Genomic DNA, 21,723 nt, shown 5'->3' with positions numbered 1-21,723 from the left:
AAAACTATGAGTCTCTTAAGTAGTTTAAAAGAGTGACTTTGAAATAAAATTGATTACTTCTTTATGTGGAATTCCTTCTCATTATAGAATTTCAACATTAGATGTAATCATGTAAGTAAAGAATGAAAATCAGAGCTTCCTGCCCAAAAACATTAATAAAATTTAGTATCTAATGGGTTGACATAGAGATAAAATTGTACCCAAAATAAAAAGAACAGGTGTAAACATTAAATCAAAATAGAGTCAAGTTATATTGAAAGTTTGAGGAAATCTTTAAAATCATGTAGTACAACTCATATGGCCAGAATCAGAGATAGGTCAAGAATTCACATCTGAGAGTCTAATTATCTGTCTTTTCAATATGCTTTTCTCCAAATCATAAAAAAAAATCATGAGTCAGGGGCCCATGTCATAATTATAGCAGGTTATATTATAAGATAACCATAATTATAGCCACCACTCGCAATGCCAGCATCCCACATGAGAATCAACTCATGCCCTGTATGCTTCGCTTCCAATCTGGCACCCTACTGAGGTCATGGGAAAGTAGCACAAGATGGCCCGAGTGACTGGGTCCCTATTACCCACGCGGGAGACTGAGAAGTTCCTGGTTCCTAGCTCCAGCCTGGTTCTGGCCATTGTGGCCATCTAGGAAATGAACCAGCAGATGGGAAATTCTCTCTCTCTCTCTCTCTCTCCCTCTTTCTCTCTCTCTCTCCCTCTCTCTCTCCCTCTGTTTATAACTCTGCTTTTTAATTAAACAACTTAAAAAAATCATGAGACAAATTTCTCATCTAAGATTGCTAATAACTACTCTGTTTGAATACACAAATGTAATTAAGAGGAAGGGGTACAATGAAAAGACTGAAGGAAAAGTAACTAGTATGCCATAATAGGAAATATAGTTTGAAATCTAATAGAGTTTGTTTCAAATGCCAACTCTGCCACTCCGTCACTATATCATCCTGCAAAGTACTTACTCTGTCTGAGGTTTGGGTTCTTCATTTCTAAAATTGGGATAATACAACCTAAAACAAACAGACAAATATAAAACAGATTAAAATAGCACAATAGCTAAGAGTCAGACTACATATGTTTGAATTCAAACTCCACAAATTACTCATTATTTGATTGAGTTCTGTAACTTGTGAGGCATGGGAACTACTTCAGCACATAACCTGGCACCTGAAAATTAACAAGCTCTAGGATTGTAAATATGGCGCCGCAGCTCAATAGGCTAATCCTCCGCCTGCAGTGCCGGCACACTGGGTTCTAGTCCCAGTTGGGGCGCTGGATTCTGTTCCAGTTGCTCCTCTTCTAGTCCAGCTCTCTGCTGTGGCCAGGGAGGGCAGTGGAGGATGGCCCAAGTCCTTGGGCCCTGTACCCACATGGGAGACCAGGAGAAGCACCTGGCTCCTGGCTTCAGATCAGTGCAGTATGCTGGCCGCAGCGGCCACTGCAGGGTGAACCAACGGTAAAGGAAGACCTTTCTCTCTGTCTCTCTTTCACTGTCCACTCTGCCTGTCAAAAAAAAAAAAAAAAAAAAAAAAAAAGGATTGTAAATATGTATAAATTACCTGGCATTTAGTGCCTACTAAGTAATAAACACACTGCTATCCCTTACTGACAAACTTGCTATATAAAAATCAATGTTATCTATCTTAAAATACATCCATACCCTGAAATCACTGAAAAGTTTATTAGATCAGGATTAAACATCAGATCTGAAAAGTATAAAATTTCAAACATATCCAGTAAATAATCACCCTGTATCAAACTATTTAAGAAAATAATGGTTTTCAGAGTATTAGATTTTTTTTTTTCATTTTATTTTTGACAGGCAGAGTGGACAGTGAGAGAGAGAGACAGAGAGAAAGGTCTTCCTTTTTGCCGTTGGTTCACCCTCCAATGGCTGCTGCGGCCGGCGCATCGCGCTGATCCGAAGCCAGGAGCCAGGTGCTTCTCCTGGTCTCTCATGCGGGTGCAGGGCCCAAGGACTTGGGCCATCCTCCACTGCACTCCCTGGCCACAGCAGAGAGCTGGCCTGGAAGAGGGGCAACCGGGACAGGATCGGTGCCCCGACCGGGACTAGAACCTGGTGTGCTGGCGCCGCAAGGCGGAGGATTAGCCTGTTGAGCCATGGCGCCGGCCTCAGAGTATTAGATTTTAAATGCTGAATTCATAAGTTTAAAAAAAGTAATAAAGTCACATATTAGGTAATAGGAAACAGCTTAAAAAGTACAAAATAAAGCTAAAATTATAGCAATGATACTTTTTAAAAAAGATTTATTTATTTATTGGAAGGCAAAGTTACAGAGAGGCAGAAGCAGAAAGACAGAGAGGTCTTCCATCAGCTGATTCACTCTCCAGATGGCTGCAACTGCTGGAACTTTGCCAATCTGAAGCCAGCAGCCAGGAGCCTCTTCCAGGTCTTCCACATGAGTGCAGGGGCCCAAGGACTTGGGCCATCTTCTACTGCTTTCCCAGGCACAGCAGAGAGCTGGATTGGAAGAGGAGTAGCCAGGACTAGAACTGGTGCCCATATGGGATGCTGGCACTGTAGGTGGCAGCTTTACCTGCTACACCACAGAGCCAGCCCATGCAATGATACATTTTAAAAAATCTTTAAAAGATCAGCTGTGTACAGAAAAAAAACTTTAGCTTTGGAAGATAGTGTCTATTATGACATGGTTTTCAAAACTTCCTAATCAAAAATATAATAAAAGAAAAAGAAACAGCAGAAAACCACATCTAACATATCACCATTTAAGAGAACCAATTCCCAGGTGATTAGAAAAGATCTATTTCTGAACTGGGTGGAAAGGCATAATTCCTAAATCCAAAGGGAAATTAAACCACAAAGTTTAAACAAAACAGCATGAAAAAATCAATACCTCACAAAATAAAAAGGAATAATTTAGTTTTCAGCTTTCTCTTTACAAAAATCCTATTTTAGATAGATACAGTGGTTTAAGATGCTACCAAGTCTTTAAGCTCCATTTGGTAGGGAAATACCTGTTTGACTCTGCCTCTTCTAATGGTAAATAGGAGGCTTTACATTTAAGTTATAATGTGGAATACTTCAGAGTAACCTCATGCCAAAATGGCACATTTCTGGGGGATGCAAAGGTATTCAATAAAAAGCTTTTAAAGGCATATTTTTAAACTTGCAGCAGGAAAGCTTTTCTGTGTCAAGACAGTAATTCTTTTAACAGCATTGATCAAAATGTCATTCTTTTATGAGTGTACAATACCTTTTAATGGCATACAACAAGCCATTAGGGTTATACACCTCTGTATAGCAGACAGCTTACTGGAAAAAAGGGAACACTAGCCAAGATGCAGTCAGTAGGTTTTATGTTTCTAATAAGGATCCTTTTTTTCTGCTACTTGCTTCATTCTAAAGTCTACAACTGAAATTATCCAAAGATCAAGCATAAACTCTTTACTTCCATAATTTAGAAGTGCTTTCACAAGAGGCCTAGGCTATAAGATGTAAACTGTACCTTTGCAGATATCACATGATGGCCTTGAAAATAGCCTCTCACCCAAGGCCAGTAAGAAATTATTCATGAAGATTAGAAAAGAGTAATGGTTTCACTTACTACGCTTTCTGGGGAAAGAAGATAGCAAATTTTTTAAAATATCATGAGATGATTACTTTTAATATTTATTTACAAAGTCAAATATTATTGAAACATTAAAATTATGTATTACTCTAACATAAAATATCTTAGTCATCCTTTATTGATACTATTTCATAATAGGAATCTATTTTAAAATCATCTTAAAACAGGCTCTTATCTTTGGGGCTTCATGCTTTAAAAAAGATCAATTTTGAAATTATTTAGAGGGGCTGGCATTGTAGAGTGACAGGTTAAGCCTCTGTCTGAGATGCAGCATGCCCTATGGGTGCCAGTTCAAGACCCGGATGCTTCACTTTTAATCCAACTCCCTGCTAATGAACCTGAGAAAGCAGCAGAGGATGGCCCAAGTGCTTTGGCCTCTGCACCCACATGGGAGACTCAGAATACCCAGGCTCCAGGCTTTGGTATGGCCCAGCTCCAGCCATTGCAGCCATTAGAGGAGTGAACCAGCAGGTGGAAAATCTCTGTCTCTCTCTGTCTCTCTCTCTCCTCCTAACTCTGCCTTTCAAATTAAATAAAAATAAATCTTATAAAAAAGAAGAAATTACTTAGAATACTTAATAGCATGAGTACACAAATTCTAAAAAACTTTTATCAATTTAACAAATGTCTAACCACTCAGGCAATGGAGAACTAAGGAGTAAACAAATTAGAAGGGGAACTAAGGGCTGGGGCTGTGGCGCAGCTGGTTAAAGCACTGGCCTAAAGTGCCAGCATCCCATATGGGCGCCAGTTTGAGTCTCGGCTGCTCCTCTTCCAATCCAGCTCTCTGCTATGGCTTGGGAAAGCAGTAGAAGATGGCCCAAGTCCTTGGGCCCCTACACTCACATGGGAGACCTGGTTCCTGGCTCCTGGCTTCGGATCGGTGCAACTCTGGCCATTGCAGCTATCTGGGGAGTGAATCAGTGGATGGAAGACCTCTCTCTCTGTCTCTACCTCTCTCTGTCTTTCAAATAAATAAAATAAATCTTTTTTTTGAAAAAAAAAGGGGGGGGACTATTCCTGCTCTTCATGTTATATCTTTATTTACTTTTCACTATTAAAGAAAATTTGACTTACATATGAATACATTCTTAGAATTACAGAAATATCTCAGATAAATTGATTATTACCTAAATCTCGATCTTATGAAAACTATTTAAGGGATTCATGAATTCTAACAAATGTTAGAAATAATAAATACAATCCCACACCAAAAGTAAAAATGAACTTTATATTGTGCATGTATATGAAGAAAATGTTAAGTGAAAAAGACTTGATACATAGATCTATGAGTTTTATAATCAAATAAAAAGTTCTGTTTTAGCCAACAAGGAGGACTAGAGTACAAAGTCCATCAAAGAGAACAACTAAAAATGCAAGATAAAATTCAAAAATATCTTAAGAGCATTCGGAAGTCTGTAAGAGTAAGATTGCAAGGGCCGGTGTTGTGGCGCAGCGGGTAGAGCTGCAGCCTGCAGTGCCAGAATCCCAGATGGGCACTGGTTCGAGACCTGGCTGCTCCACTTCCAATCCAGCTTTCTGCTATGGCCTGGGAAAGCAGTAGCAGATGGCCCAGATCCTTGGGCCCCTGCACCCACTGGAAAGACCCAGAGGAAGCTCCTGGCTTCTGATTACGGATCAGCACAGCTCCGGCCACTGCAGCCAATTGGGGAGTGAACCAGCAAATAGAAGACCTCTCTCTCTCTCTCTCTGTGCCTCTCCTTCTCTCTCTCTGTAACTCTTTCAAATAAATAAATAAATCTTTAAAAGAAAAAAAAAAAAGAGTAAGATTGCCAATCTAAAACCTAAGTGAAAGTAGGAACTTAGAGATAGCACACGGAGTGCTGAATCTACTTGAAGCTATGATAGTCAGCCATTTTGACCACAATCTTAGATCTACAGATTTTGGAATGAAGGATAGAGAAAACAAAAATAAACACTACCTTAAAAGCTAAGAGGAACCTTTTTTCTCATAAAGGTATATACTCAAAGGGTTACCTCCACCTAAGATTAAAGTGACCCACCAATCTTGGTCTAGCAGTCTGCAAACAAAGCCTGCCTTGAAGTTGCCTTGCCATTAAGCAAAGTTGGGAAAACATAGAACCCTAAGTAGTTGCAACCATAATGTCTCTCAAGTAGATAAATAGCCCAAGTTCACATCATCTGAATAGGTCCAAAAAAAACCAAATCACACCAAAACAAAACAAAAAATTTAAGCATAAAATAGTGCCCAATTTGCAGTGTCCCTTGGTGGTATACTAAAGCAAACACAAATGTTATCCAGTAGAATAATTAGTCCACAAAGAAACAAAGCATTGTGGAAAAAAATTAACAAAAACAAACCTGTAGTGATTTCATTTATTGTGATTATTAAACATATATTATAAAATAACCAAATCTATTTAAAATATTTTTTGCAGTGTGGAAATATCTCCACAGAAGAAGAAATTAAAAATAAATGACCGGGTTGGCACCACGGCTCAATAGGCTAATCCTCTGCCTTGCTGCGCCGGCACGCTGGGTTCTAGACCCGGTCGGGGCACTGCATTCTGTCCCGGTTGCCCCTCTCCCAGGCCAGCTCTCTGCTCTGGCCCAGGATTGCAGTGGAGGATGGCCCAGGTGCTTGGGCCCTGCACCCCATGGGAGACCAGAATAAGCACCTGGCTCCTGCCTTCGGATCAGCGCAGTGTGCCAGTCGCAGCGCGCTGGCCGCGGCAGCTATTGGAGGGTGAACCAATGGCAAAAAGGAAGACCTTTCTCTCTGTCTCTCTCTCTCACTGTCCACTCTGCCTGTCAAAAATAAAAAAAAAAAAATAAGAATAAATGACCGGCCAGCGCCGCAGCTCACTAGGCTAATCCTCCGCCTGTGGCGCCGGCACCCCGGGTTCTAGTCCCGGTTGGGGCGCCAGATTCTGTCCTGGTTGCTCCTCTTCCAGTCCTGCTCTCTGCTGTGGCCTGGGAGGGCAGTGGAGGATGGCTCAAATGCTTGGGCCCTGCACCTGCATGGGAGACCAGAAGGAAGCACTTGGCTCCTGGCTTCGGATAGGCACAGTGTGCCGGCCGTAGCGGCCATTTGGGGGGTGAACCAACGGTAAAAGGAAGACCTTTCTCTCTGTCTCTCTCTCTCACTGTCTAACTCTGCCTGTAAAAAAAAAAAAAAAGAAACAAACAAAAAAAAAAGAATGATCTAGAAGCTTTGAAAGACACACAAATTAAATATATAGTAACTGAAAAAAAAAAAAAACCTCAGTGGAAAGGCTATGGCAAATTAATCAAGAACAGACTAACCTTCTCAAGAAGAATAATTAGTAAAACATTATAATTAGTAAAAAAAAAAAAAAAACAGCTACTAAAGCAACCAAGATTTACCTATTTGCCAGAAGCAAAACAAACTCTCTTAAGAAAAAGATAATATCCAGATTCTCAAAAAGTTGCATTTAATATCTGACATTCAGTTGACAATTACAAGGCATACTAGTAGAAAAAACTATGAGAGAAAAAAAATAAAGGAAAGAGACTTTAGGAGAAATAGGCATTCAAACCATCAGACCATCTGGACTTCAAGATTTCTTTGGCTAGTATTTTCAAGAAAACGGAAAAGGTCTCCAGTTTCCCATAAAATAATTGGAAAATATCTAATTCCAAATGTCTCCACATAATCACCACAAAACTCTAAAAATAAAGAGTGAAAAAATACTTACATCTATAGGGTAATCAAAGAACAAGCTGAACTTTAAAAACATACAAATAGAGAAATGAATACAAAAATGCAGAAACCATCTCTGGAGCCCATGCTAGAGAAGAGATAAAGAGATCATGTAGAAAAGAGGAGAGGAGAAGCAAGGCTTGGGAGTGATAAAATGAGTACTAGAAAATGAAAAATCCTAAAATCAGGTCTGTGGCCTGTTAGATCAGAATGCTTGCTATTGTTAGAATCAAAAGAATAGGACTTGCAATTGCAAGAAACAGAATAGACAATCTTGGGAAAATATCACTTCTAGGGGAGAGGAGATTTGATTTAGAAGAGCTACCCTTTTGATATTTGGTAGTAAAGAGAAGTAACAAGAAGAAAATAAGAAATAAAGTAATGGTCTTACAGAAATAAAAGACAATCACAATATGAGGGACACTAAATCCTGTCATCTTTTCCCCCCACCACACACACAAAAGCTCTATAAATTAAAGAAATTCTCTTCATTATAACAAAATAGAGAAGAAGAAACTTTATAAACCTCCTCATTCGATATAAACTGGGATTCCTTGTTAACGAAAATAAGACATAAACATTCAACAATTCATACAGAATGGCAAAATTGAGGAATATGTAAAATGAGAGGTAACTGGTCTCATACAAGAAATTAAGAAGAAAAAGACAGTATTATTTGAGAAATGAAGAATGAATTATAAAATTCCCAAGGGAGAAAAAGGTTTACTAAAAATATGTGTCATTGAACAAAGGCATGAAAACAGCCAGGAAACAAAAGAGGGTAAAATGAGAGAAAAGATGTTTTGAGATAATTGTTATGAGAGAGAGAGAAAGGGAGAGGGAGGGAGGGGAGGAAGGAGAGGGAGAGATGGAAAAAGGATTCAACATAAATGAATTGATTTTGTAATCCCGATAGTAGACATTAATTGGGATAAAAAATCATTATGTACAAAAAGAATAGTTTGTGATCTAAAGCCCCCAATTCACAATCAATATGCAATAGTTATGAATATCTATCCACTGAATAACATAGGAACTACTCTGATAAAACAGAATTGCATAGAAATAAAGATTCAAGAAGGAAATCAAATAGAAGACATCAACATACCATAGTTCAGTACAAAATGGATTTACAAAAAAAATACAAAAGAACATGGAAGATCTAAGCAAAACAATCCATATAAATATCTATATCTTTAAATCACTATAACAGAAAAATTACCCTCCTTCTAGTATGTATGAATATTTATAGCTGCTGTAATCTGGATAGCCAGAAACTAGGCATAATCTCAATGTCTAAGAAGAAGAGAATAAACTGTGGTATATGCATACAACAGTACTGTACATCAATGAAGATGAGTAAAAGATCGCTACAAACAATAACATCATTGATTTTAAATTAAAAAATTGGACACAAAGTAGCACATACTTTTAAATAAACTAAAGTTGGCAACAACAAAACTGTGGTTATCTTTGGGAAGAAAAAGGACAGTGATGGGGCTGGTGGTGTGGAGTAGTAGGTTAAGCATTCACCTGCAGTGAATGGGCCCAACTCTGGCAGTTGCAGCCATTTGGGGACTGAACCAGCAGATGAGGACCTCTCTGTCTGTCCTTCTCTCTGCCTGTAACTCTACTTCTCAAGTAAATAAATAAATCTTTAAAGGAAAATGAAAAAAGCGGGGGCCAGTTATGTCTGGAAATGAACACAGGAAATCTTATTAGATGCTAGAAGTGTTTTATATCTTGAGTTGAATGTATTTACATATGTAAAATAAATGATAATTTTTTAAAGAATTTATTTATTTGAAAGTCAGAGTTACACAGAGAGAGAAGGAGAGGCTGAGAGAGAGAGAGAGAGAGAAAGATAGAGAGAATGAGGTCTTTCACCTGCTGGTTCACTCCCCAGTTGGCCACAATGGCCGGAGCTGTGCTGATCCGAAGCCAGGAGCCAGGAGCTTCTTCTGGGTTGCCCACGTGGGTGCAGGGGCCCAAGCACTTGGACCATCTTCCACTGCTTTCCCAGGCCATACTAGAGAGCTGGATCAGAAGTGGAGCAGCTGGGACTCGAACTGGTGCCCATATGGGATGCCAGCACCACAGGTGGCGAAATTTACCCACTAACCACAGAGCCAGCCCCAAAATAATTCTTTGAAGTGTAAACTTAGAATAACTACTGTACCTGAATGTCAAACAACCAAAACAACCAAAATAGTTAAAAGTAGACATTTTAGCCAAAAAACGAATGCAAACATTCAGAAAATGTAAGTAAGCTCAAGCTCATGAGACATCAGAGAAATGCTAATCACTACTAATAATACCCCAAAATAAACCAAAAATAAAAAGACTGATAAACTATATGTGGGAATGTAAATTGGTGTAACCATTTTGGAAAAATATTGTGTATCTACTAAGTCAAAACATGCAATTTTAGTCTGTTTTATTTCACTCAAATCTCTAGTTTAACAGCCATACCCATGGGTCTTTCCTTGACATTCTTAAATTTGTTACCTTTTCCTTTTCTTTCTATCTTTCTACTTGACTGTTGGTATCTTGGACCTATTAAGAACCACAGGATGGTGGTTCATTTTTCATATGATATTAAGTTTAAATGAAAGAGATTTCATAGATACTTGATCCATTGTTGAAATTCCCTCTGAATTCACATTTTGATCAATGTTTGGGTTTTATCAGTGGATGTGAAGGTCATGCCTTTGATGTCATCCTTGTTAAAAGACTGAGTTTCTTTCTTTTTTTTTTTTTTTTGATAGGCAGAGTGGACAGTGAGAAAGACAGAGAAAGGTCTTCCTTTCCATTGGTTCACCCCCCCAATGGCCACTGTGGCCGGTGCGCTGCAGCCAGCGCACCGCGCTGATCCGAAGCCAGGAGCCAAGTGCTTCTCCTGGTCTCCCATGCGGCTGCAGGGCCCAAGCATTTGAGCCATCCTCCACTGCACTCCCAGGCCACAGCAGAGAGCTGGACTGGAAGAGGAGCAACCGGGACAGAATTCAGCGCCTTGACCGGGACTAGAACCCAGTGTGCCGGCACTGCAGGTGGAGGATTAGCCTATTGAGCAGCAGCACCGGCCAAGACTGAGTTTCTTTTAATAGTTACAGTTTAGGGGTTGGCATTGTGGCACAATAAGTAAAGCTGCTGCCTGTGATGCCAGCATCCCACATGGGTGCCAGTTTGAGTTTCAGCTTCTCTGCTTCTGATCCAGCGCCTTGCTAATGCGCCTGGGAAAGCAGCAAAAGGATGGCACACGGACCCCTGTCACCCAAATGGAAGACCCAGATGGCATCTTGGCTCCTAGCTTTGACCCAGACCAGCCCTGGCCATCTGGGGAGTGAACCAGTGGATAGAAGATTCTCTCTCTCTCTCTGTCACTTTGCCTTTCAAATAAATAAATCTTTTTTGAAAAGGCAAGCAGATGCCATTTTTTTTAAAAAAAGAACAAGATATGTATAAAATATAGATGGTTTTTTTTTTTATTTTTTTTTATTTTTTTGACAGGCAGAGTGGACAGTGAGAGAGAGACAGAGAGAAAGGTCTTCCTTTTGCCGTTGGTTCACCCTCCAATGGCCGCCGCGGTAGCGCGCTGCGGCCTGCGCACCGCGCTGTTCCGATGGCAGGAGCCAGGTGCTTATCCTGGTCTCCCATGGGGTGCAGAGCCCAAACACTTGGGCCATCCTCCACTGCACTCCCTGGCCACAGCAGAGAGCTGGCCTGGAAGAGGGGCAACCGGGATAGGATCGGTGCCCCGACCGGGACTAGAACCCGGTGTGCCGGCGCCGCAAGGCGGAGGATTAGCCTGTTGAGCCACGGCGCCGGCCAAAATATAGATGGTTTTACAAAAGCTAGATCTTCATGTAACATTTTATCTTTTGGAAAAGTGGTCAGTCTGCATTTTTTTAAATCTCATGTTTTAATGTAGTTATTGTATAATAAAAGTTATACCAGATGGAAAAAAAACTATTCCAATATTCACTTATCATTCTTCCAAACAAATCATAGGTTGGAAAAATGATTACATAAGCCTAGGAGATTTAACTACAATTGTGCAACATATTTTGGACTTTACAATACATCCTCAGGAAAAAGTAAAATGGAATTCTAACTTTTAGAACTCAAATATAACTCAATCAAACCCAAAAAGGCAATATGGGTAAAAAATTTAATGATTAACAGTATTGTCCTTTGCATAAATTTATAGATAGCAAATGCAGGCAGACTGAAAACCTTTCTCCCTGATATTTTTAGGGTAGACAAATAAGACAAAATGTGCATCACACTGAATGGAACACCACAAAACCAACAACATTTACACCTTCCATTTGTTGTACATGTATAATTAAACACAATAAATTGAAAATATAATGAAATCTCCCCACAGTGGTAGCAGGTCACCTTCAAACAGTTTGACCTTGGCTTGTCTAGCCAAGTCCACTCACCACGCATAAATCAATCATCCACTCTTCTCTCCCCACAATACTCCACATAAAGTAACAACTGGAAAGAAAAAATAAAATCTAGCAATAGGGAATCAAAAATCCCTACTATACTTTCAGAAAATTAAAATGAAAAGCTAGCACTAGTATTTAATATATTATACTACCTATAAAACAAACAGGGAGAAAAAAACAAAGAAACAAATATATCCATTTTGTCAAGACATTCCATGTAGCAAAAAATTCTCAGTGGAAGAATAAATTATTGAATTAACTGTTATTTAAACAAAAATTCATCATTTAAGTATAAAAATATAAATCATTAAAGGTTATATGCTAATGAGATCTAACCACTCATTATTTACAGAGCAAAGTTTGGCTAATCTAGACCCAGAATCAATAAAAAGATAAACTGATGTGATAGACTTATAGCTTATTACATTTCCTGATCAATTAATTAAGATCTTGCTATCCTGTTCCATAGGAAAGGAGTATATTCCAGACCTCAAACCACTAAATTATAAATTTCAAGGCATTGTTCACAAAAGACAGTAGAGATAACTAACAATTTCAGAGTAAATATCTCTAAAAATCTTCTCCCTAAATGCAACAAGAACACTAAAAAAAGTATAAGAATCAACCTTTTCAGAATACTAGAAATTAACCAGAAGTTTGCAACAACCCAAAAAATTGTTATTCAAGAAAAACAACAGGTTCTCACCATAAGAACAGTGAGTATTTGTATTGCCTATGCTGCCCATCCCCAGCACCACAAAGTCTTGAAAATCAAGAGCCACAATCAAGTAACACAATCTAAGAAGTTAAAATCTGTCAAAGTCCCATTTCCAGAGAAATTCATTACTGAATGTGGAAGAGACTCTACAAGCAACACTGTCTTTATTTAATTTGAGTAGAACTCATCAAGCCAAAAAGACATCTTAGCTGAAAGCATTTGTCAAAACCAAAGACAACCCTTGAACATAATTCTTGAACATAACTTTCAGAAGTCAACAATATGGGCAAACCATCTGAACACATTATTCATCAAAGAAAAACAGATGGCAAATAAGGGTATAAGAAGATGCTCAACATCATGTCATTAGAGCATGGAAAATTAAAACAATGAGACACTACCACATATACTCAACATTACAATCCAGCAATTTCACTGTATTTACCCCAAAAATTAAAAATTTAAAGCCAAAAAATTTACAACACACATGTGAATGTCTGCAGCAGCTTTATTCATAACTGCCAAAACTCAGAGGAAACAAAGATGTCCTTCAGTAGGTGAATGGATAAACTGTGTTACATCAATATACTGGAATATTTTTCAATACTAAAAACAAATGATCTATCAAGCCATAAAAAGACATGTACTAACTTCACATGAGTCCTACTAAGTGAAAGAAGCCAATTTGAAAAGGCTACATACTGTATAATTGCAAACATTAGACATTGTAGAATGGGCAAATAATGGATATGGTGAAAAGGTCAGAGATTTCCACAAATTTTTAGGGCAATGAAACTATTGTATATAACACTAAAAACATGGATACATGGCATTTTACATTTATCAATATAAATATAAGACAGCATGAGTAAAACCTAATGTGAACTATAGACTTTGGGTATTAATGATGCATCAACACAGGTTCATCAAATGTGCCACTCTGGTGTACAATGTTGGTAGTAGGAGAGATTGTGCATGTGTAGAAGTAGGAGGTATATGAGAACTCTGTACTTTATGCTAAACTTTGCAGTGAACCTAAAGCTAAAATAAAGTCCAATAGTAGCATTGTGGTGAAGCAGTTAAACCACCACTTGGGATGTCTACATTCCATACTGGGAGAAGGTTTGAGTCATAGTAACTCTGCTTCCAAACCAGCTTCCTTTTTTTTTCTTTTTACTTAAAGGAGATTTTTTTTTAAAGATTTATTTATTTATTTATTTTAAAGATTTATTTTATTTATTTGAAAAACAGAGTTACAGAGAGAACTTCTATCTGCTGGTTTAATCCCCAGATGGCTGCAACGGCCACAAGCTGTGCTGATCTGAAGCCAGGAGCCAGGAACTTCTTCCGAGTCTCCCACATGGGTGCAGGGGCCCAAGGACTTGGGCCATCTTCTACTGCTATCCCAGGCCATAGCAGAGAGCTGGATTGGAAGAGGAGCAGCCGGGACTAGAACCAGCACCCATATGGGATGCTGGGGCTTCAGGCCAGGGCTTTAACCAGCTGTGCCACAGCGCTAGCCCCCAAACCAGCTTCCTTTTAATGCATCCTGTGTTGCAGCATATGATGAACCAAATGCCTGGGCTCCTGCCACCCATGTGGGAGACCCAGACCGAGTTCAAGACTCCTGGCTTTGGCTTGGCTCAGGACCTGCCATTGTGGGGAATGAACCAGCAGATGGCAGATATCTTTCTCTTTCTCTCGCTCTGCTTTTCAAGTAGATGAAAATAAAATAAATATTAAAAAAAAATCCATTAAAAATTAATGAGAAAAATATTTGAGTATATTACAAGAAAAGATAAACTACAAATGTCGCCATATCTCCCATATCCACTGTTCATATTTAAGCATGTTTCCTTCAAGTAGTGGTTGTTATTTCATTTTTATTCTTGAGGTGTTATCACATAGAATTATGTATTATGCTCATCATCTGACAAAGTAGTTGTTCATGTCCTTAGTCTTTGTATCCATTGCTTAAGATAAGCTATTCCATTATATAATTCACTTTATGATTTATTTAAAATGTACTATTTAACATACCAGGCAGTTTGAAGAACTTCATGAACACTTTTTACACTCAGTGCAGCCCTTTGAAGTGGAAACTGATGCATAAAGCAAGTAAGCACCAAGGGAAATCAACTACTAGTGGCTGAACTAGGATCTGACCCTCAGTTTGAGTACTACGTCCACACTGTCTTCTTAACTACTCTCAGTGCTGGCACTAAGGAAGCCACCCAGTACTGAATATTTTATGTTGCTTCTATTTCATCTAACACTACAACAAATGCCACTAGAACATCTTCATTGATAAAATGCCCAAGTTTTAACAATACAAGAAGCATACATAATACAAATAAAAGATAAAGTATGATCATTTCAGTCATTTTCTTCACATTACCTTCTGTCCTTCTATTGTCTAAGACATCTTTGTTTCCTTTCTCTTCTTTCTGAATCTCTGCCAAACACGTGACTTCAAATATCTCTGCTGTGGTCCAGTGTTGTGGTGCAGTAGGTTAAGCCATAGCTTGCAACACCAGCAGCCCATAATGGAGTGCTTGTCCTGGCTGCTCCACTTAACAACTCAGCTTAACACTAATGCACCTGGGAAGGTAGCAGATGTTTCAAGTCTTGGTCTCCCACCACCCATACGGGAGACTGGATGGTATTTCTGGCTCCTGGCTTTCCTCTAGCCCAGACCTGGCTGTTTTAGCCATTAGGGGAGTGAATCAGTAGATGGAATCTCTATATATTCTCTCTCTCATTCCACACCCCCCTTCTCCCTTTTCTCTCCCTCACCCCTCCCTGTCTCTCTGTAGCACTGCCTTTCAAATAAATAAATAAATACACTTTCAAATATCTCTTTTGTGTGGTCAATGAATTAGTATATTTCTCAGGACAAAAGCTTTCCTTCAGTTCTAGTACATTCATTCCTGACACCTAGACAACTTCATTTTGGCTTTTTTGTGGTTCTCTCAAATTGCTATGGCCTAAACTATCTCCATTAACTTATCCCTCAAACATACGTTTGCTCTTGCATTTATATTTCCAATCACCAACTTTAGAAACCTTAATATTTTCTTTTACTTTCTCACCTGCTTCCTCTGACCTTCCAAAAGTTGACTGGTCCATTTTTGTGTCTGAATAAAAAACAATAATTCTCTACTACATTAAAAATGCATTTCAAACTTGAGGTGTAGAATTAATGATTGGAAAAGTCCAACATTGTTCCCTGGCTTCTCCTTCACTGCTAGTTTTCATGTAAGTTTTATGCTTTGGTCACTTCTTTCCTGCCCATCTTCCTTACATACAGGAAGGTGATATAACAACCAAAATGTGTATCTGCCTTCAAAATAGCATAATCAAAAGTATGTCCCCAGAAAGAAATTATGCCAAAGGGACACAGGAGACAAATGAAACAGCTGTTAATGTCCAAATCTGAAAAAAAATCTGTACAAGAAAATAAAGTAGTATTGGGTTATAACCCAAAGTATTAAGTAACTATCCATAAGTCTGATAAAAAAAAGTGATTGAATAAGCAAATGGGAGAGAATGCACAAATCCCCCACACAGAAAAAACTATAAATAATTTATACAGATACTCCATATTTACAGAGGTAGAGCATAACTCCTCAATTGTGTACTGTGTATAGTGTCTTCCTCCCAAAGATTACAAAATAGAAAGAGGGGTAAAAGAGTTAACTACCACTGGAGAAACTTGAAAAACACCTACCTCAACCAATAACAGTGAATAATATTGTAGACTTCAATTAATAGTGAACCAATAAAACTTTATTAACTGTAACAAATGTACCATACTAATACAAGCATAATATATTAATAGTAGGAGAAACTCTTCTGGGCATACAAGAACTCTCTATACTATCTTTGCAATATTTCTCTATACTTGCAACTGTTTTAAAATAAAAAGTTTACTGAAAATACATGTGGCACCAAAACAAATCCTCATAATGAGAGATGAGGTCTAAGACTCATGGTAGCTATCAGTATTTCTCAATTTTTTTACATTGAAACATTGTGTATATATTTAACATTTCCTCTCCTGTCTCAAGCCATCTAAAATAAAACCAAACATTTTACCCCAACATCAAGAATATGGCAAAGATGTGGCCTCATTTATATTTTATATTAAATATCTCACCTTACAGTATAATAAGATAAAAATAAAATAAAGGCACACATTTCCAAAAGAAGAGAATATCACAAATAAATTACTGTCAACATAGAAAAGTCTAAGAAACAATAGAAAGCTAACAGTGAATTTAAGAAGGTCAAAGAAATTTAGATTAATATACAAAAACTAACTATATTCCTAAATTAGCACAGATTAATATCCAAAAACTAACTATATTCCTAAATTAGCAAAACAAAAATAAAATTAAGAGAACAAAACTTACAATGTTATCAAGAAATATGAACTGAATAGGGAAAATTTTTTTACTTTATCATTTGAGAGCTAGAGATAGAGAAAAGAAGAGAAAAAGAAAGGGTGTTCCCATATATTGGTTCACTCATTAAATGCCCACAATGCTTGATTTGGGCCAGGCTGATCCTGGAAGCCAAGAAACCCAGAGTGCAGAGCAGAAACCCAATTATTTGAGCCACCCATTACTGCTGTCTCCCAGAGTCCTCTTCAGCAGGAAACTGGAGTCAGAAGCAAGAGTTGAGTATCAAACCCACATACTCTGTTGCAGGATGTGAGTGCCTTAACCAGAATCTTAACTGCTAGGCTAAATATAGACCTCTACGGATAAATATGAGACAATGTAGGAAAAATTACAAAACATCACTGAGAGAAATTAAAGATGATAAAAATGAAATTTCATATTCACGAAATGGAAGAATTATATTTCGTACTGAGCCAATCACTAATTTAACAGTCCAGTATAGATTCAATATAATCCCAAAGAGGTTTTTCAATAAATTTTTCATAGAAATTCACAAATTGAATGCAAAATTTAAATGTAAAATGGCCAAAAGCTGCCAAGATGTCTCTTAAAAGTGTAAAAAGTGGGGGCCGATGCTGTGGTGTAGCAGGTAAGGCCACCGCCTGCAATGCTGGCATCCCATATGGGCTCCGGTTCAAGTCCTGGCTGTTCTACTTCCCATCCAGCTCTCTGCTGTGGCCTGAGAAAGCAGTGGAAGATGGCCCAAGTGCTGCACCCGTGTGGGAGACCCAGAGGAAGCTCCTGGTTCCTGGCTTCAGATCAGTGCAGCTCTAGCTGTTGCAGCCATCTGGGGAGTAAACCAGCAGATGGAAGACCTCTCTCTTTCTGCCTCTGCCTCTCTGTAGCTCTGCCTTTCAAATAAATACATAAATCTTAAAAAGAAAAAAAGTATAAAAAAGCACCTCAGAACCTTCCAACATGGACTGACTGCATTGGCACAAAAACCATATAGAAAGCAGCCCAGCTTCCTGGTCTGGCAGAAAGGCCTAAGAGAGCATTTCAGCCATGGAAAGTGAAGACACTGTGGCAAAAAAATTATCCTATGTGGAGGATCTATATGAGACCTCAATGGGAAGAAAAGGTCATCAAAGAAGGATATACTCTTCTCTGAAGGGGGGAGAGAACATCCACTTTGCTTATGGCTGTGTCCAAATACTGATGGAATCTATGGTCATAAAAGGCTTCCATAGCCTTGATAGCCCATGGCAAGAGCCTCGGGTGATCATGACATAATAAATAAGAGTATTAATTATTAAAGGAACAACAGAAGTCACTGTACACTTACTCCCCATACAGGACCTCCATCCCTAATGAGTTGTACTATGAGAATCAACTGCAAATTTTGTTCCCAAACTGTGCTCTACATGTTGCGTGTGTGTGTGGGAGCAAACTGTTGAAATCTATGCTTAATATGGAGTTGGTCCTCTGTATATAAAATCAAACTAAAAATGAACCATAATGAAGAAGGAGATGGGAGAAGGAAAGGGAGGTGGGATAGGAGTTGGGGGTGGGGGGTTATAGGAGAAAGAACCACTATATTCCTAAAGTTGTATCTATGAAAAAATGCATTCATTAAATAAAAACTTAAAAAAAAAAAAGAAAGAAAGCAGCCCAAGGCATCACTGAGAAGCAATACACCCACGACCACAACAAGTATGGGAGAGATATCCATCATCCCCAACAAGAAGATCCAAAACAAGATAGCAGGTTATGTCTTTACCTGATGAAGCAGATTCAGGAAGGCCCAGTGAGAGGCATCTCTATCAAGCTGCAGGAGGAGAAAGGGGAGATAACTGTTCCTGAGGTCTCCATCCTAGACCAGGAAATCATGGAAGTAGATCCTGACACTAAGGAAATGCTTCTGGACCATGGCAGACCGTCCAACCTACATGTTACTCAGCCTACAGTTGGCATTAATTTCAAAACACCACATTGAGGCACTTGAGCCTTTCTGTTATGCTGTCGTATTTTCAGTAAACTTGGGACAACAGCAAAAAAAAAGTATAAAAAGCTAGAGGAGTGACACTACTAGATACTTACTAGATATTGGCTTAAAAACGTACAGATTATACTTAATTTCACAACAGTAATAGTATAAGCATAAAAGACAGACACATAAATCAGAATAACTAGTGAATCCAGACTTAAAATGACACAAAGTTGATTTATTTTCAACCAAAGTATAAAGGTTATTCAGAACTGAAGATCTACAGCCAAGAAATTTTCCTAATTTATACCTAAAATCTTGTTTATTGGACCTTCATCCTTAAGATATTTTTGTTGAATAGAATTCAGGCTTACTTGGGGCTTTTTTCTTTAATCCCCAATAATTTAATATCATTCCCCTGGTTTCAGATATGTATCTTATGATAATAAAGAAGCGGTAATTCATATTGTTTTTTCAGTAAGTATTTTGTAATCTTTAATTTAAATGCTTTTAGCATTTTCTCTTAATTTTGGTTTTCAAATACTCTGAGTAGAATGCACTCTGTTGTCATTTTCTTTGTATTTGCCCTGCTTTTCACTGTGCTTTTTAACCTGTAAATTTGTCTTTCAACTAATATGGTAAATTTTTATTCAAATGTCTTCCAATAAGTTTTTTTTTACTCTTCTTTCTCTAGCTCTAAGATGTAGATGAAACATTGTGATACAGTCCTACATGACACTGGGTGTTACTTTTTAAAAATTTTTTTTCCTCTCTTTTCCTCAGACTGAATACTTTCTGTCTCTAGCTTTCTAAATCATTTGCCAAACCTATCCAGTGAATTGTGTATATTGGGTACCTATTTTTTAATTCCAGAATTCTGTTTTTTTGTTTGTTTGTTTGTTTTAAGTTTCTACTTTTCTGGCCAGCACCGCAGCTCAATAGGCTGCGGCGCCAGCACACCGGGTTCTAGTCCCAGTCGGGGCGCCGGATTCTGTCCCAGTTGCTCCTCTTCCAGTCCAGCTCTCTGCTGTGGCCCAGGAGTGCAGTGGAGGATAGCCCAAGTCTTTTGGCCCTGCATCCGCATGGGAGACCAGGAGGGAGCACCTGGCTCCTGGCTTTGGATCAGAGCGGTGTGCCGGCTGCAGCGTGTCGGCCACAGTGGCCATTGGGCGGTGAACCAATGGAAAAGAAAAAGACCTTTCTCTCTGTTTCTCACTGTTCACTCTGCCTGTCAAAAAAAAAAAAAAAAGTTTCTACTTTTCTAATGAGATTTCTTACTTCCTACTTTACTACAAGAATACTTCTCATTACATTGTTGACCAACTCAACATCTCAATCATCTTAAGAGTCCATTGATTGGCCAGCACTGTGGCTCAATAGGCTAACCCTCCGCCTTGCGGCACTGGCACACGGGGTTCTATTCCCGGTCGGGGCACCGATTCTGTCCCGGTTGCCCCTCTTCCAGGCCAGCTCTCTGCTCTGGCCAGGGAGTGCAGTGGAGGATGGCCCAAGTGCTTGGGCTCTGCACCCCATGGGAGACCAGGATAAGCACCTGGCTCCTGCCATCGGAACAGCGCGGTGCGCCGGTCGCAGCGTGCCGGCCACGGCGGCCACTGGAGGGTGAACCAAAGGCAAAAAGGAAGACCTTTCTGTCTCTCTCTCTCACTGTCCACTCTGCCTGTAAAAAAAAATAAAATAAAATAAAAATAAAAAAAAGGAGTCCACTGATTTTCTTTTCACATTTACTGTATAGAACATATGTTAGCATTTATTTGGGTGTCATAATTTTATCATATTATAAACAGTTTGATGTTATATAGGGAATCTGAGTTATGATGTTTCTGAAGGAAATGGATATTTTTGTTTTATGGGCAGCTAACTTGACTGAAGTCAAACACAAAGTTGTCTTCCCTTTGATAGTCAGAAGCTGAATCTCTCATCAGATCTTTGAAATTTAGTTGGATTGCTTGAAAACTGTATAAACCAAGCTCAATTCAGGGACCAGGTTAATATGAGAAGAGCTTATAAAAAAATACTTAGAGTTATCCAAAATCCTAATGTCTAGTTATTCAGGCTAGTCATGTTAAATTCTATTCAAATTTTAGCTGCCCTATGTGTTCTCTACTGAGGCCTGTACGTTAGGGAAAGAGAGTCATAAAAATGGAAAATTTGGGGCTGGCCTTGTGTTGCAGCAGGTTCACCCACTGCCTGCAACAATGGCATCCCACACTGGAGCACCAGTTTGAGTCCTGGATGTTCTGCTTCCAATCCAGTTCCCTACTAATGTGCTTGGCAACACAGTGGAACATGGACCAAGTTCTAAGGCCTCCACCACCCATGCAGAAGACCCAGATGAACTTCTAGGCTCCTGGCTTCAGCCTGGCCCAGTTTTAGCCATTGCAGTCACCTGGGAAATGAACCAGAAGATGGAAGATCTCTTTCTCTGTGTCTCCCCTTCTCTGTTACTCTGCCTTTCAAATAAATAAAATAATTTTTTTAAAAAAATGGAAAATTCAATCTTTTTCCAAGTTTTTGTTTGCTTTTGGTTTTTTTCCACTGTATTCAAGCAGATAAATTTACATTTTGTTGAGAAATGGTAGTTGTTATCACAGAAGGTTTTTCAAATAGGTGGTACTCCTTCATTACAGATGCAACGTCCCAGGGCTAGACTGGGCCAAAGCCAGGAACTTCATCCAGGTGGCAGGGGCCTTGTGGGCAGCCACAGGCAGTTGCCCCTTTTGTTTACACTTAAACATATGGATGGAGACATCCTGGCACAGACAAAAGGCTAAGGAGATTCCAGGAAGAGGCAGGAAG

General features: G+C 38.9%; 1 long non-coding RNA gene across 1 annotated transcript in view; it reads right to left on the bottom strand.

The window, feature by feature from the left end:
* The window catches only part of LOC133748552 (uncharacterized), a 232,065-nt gene that overhangs the window by 199,499 nt on the left and 10,843 nt on the right, over window positions 1-21,723 (bottom strand). The window contains exon 2 of the long non-coding RNA XR_009864466.1: window positions 981-1,028. This is a non-coding gene — a long non-coding RNA (uncharacterized LOC133748552). The remainder of the gene's footprint in view (window positions 1-980; window positions 1,029-21,723) is intronic.

This window comes from Lepus europaeus, chromosome 19, assembly GCF_033115175.1.
Source record: "Lepus europaeus isolate LE1 chromosome 19, mLepTim1.pri, whole genome shotgun sequence".
NCBI classification, from domain to species: Eukaryota; Metazoa; Chordata; class Mammalia; order Lagomorpha; family Leporidae; genus Lepus; species Lepus europaeus.
The sequence above is the reverse complement of the archived record's forward strand: the minus strand, read 5'-3'. Positions and strand labels throughout refer to the sequence as shown.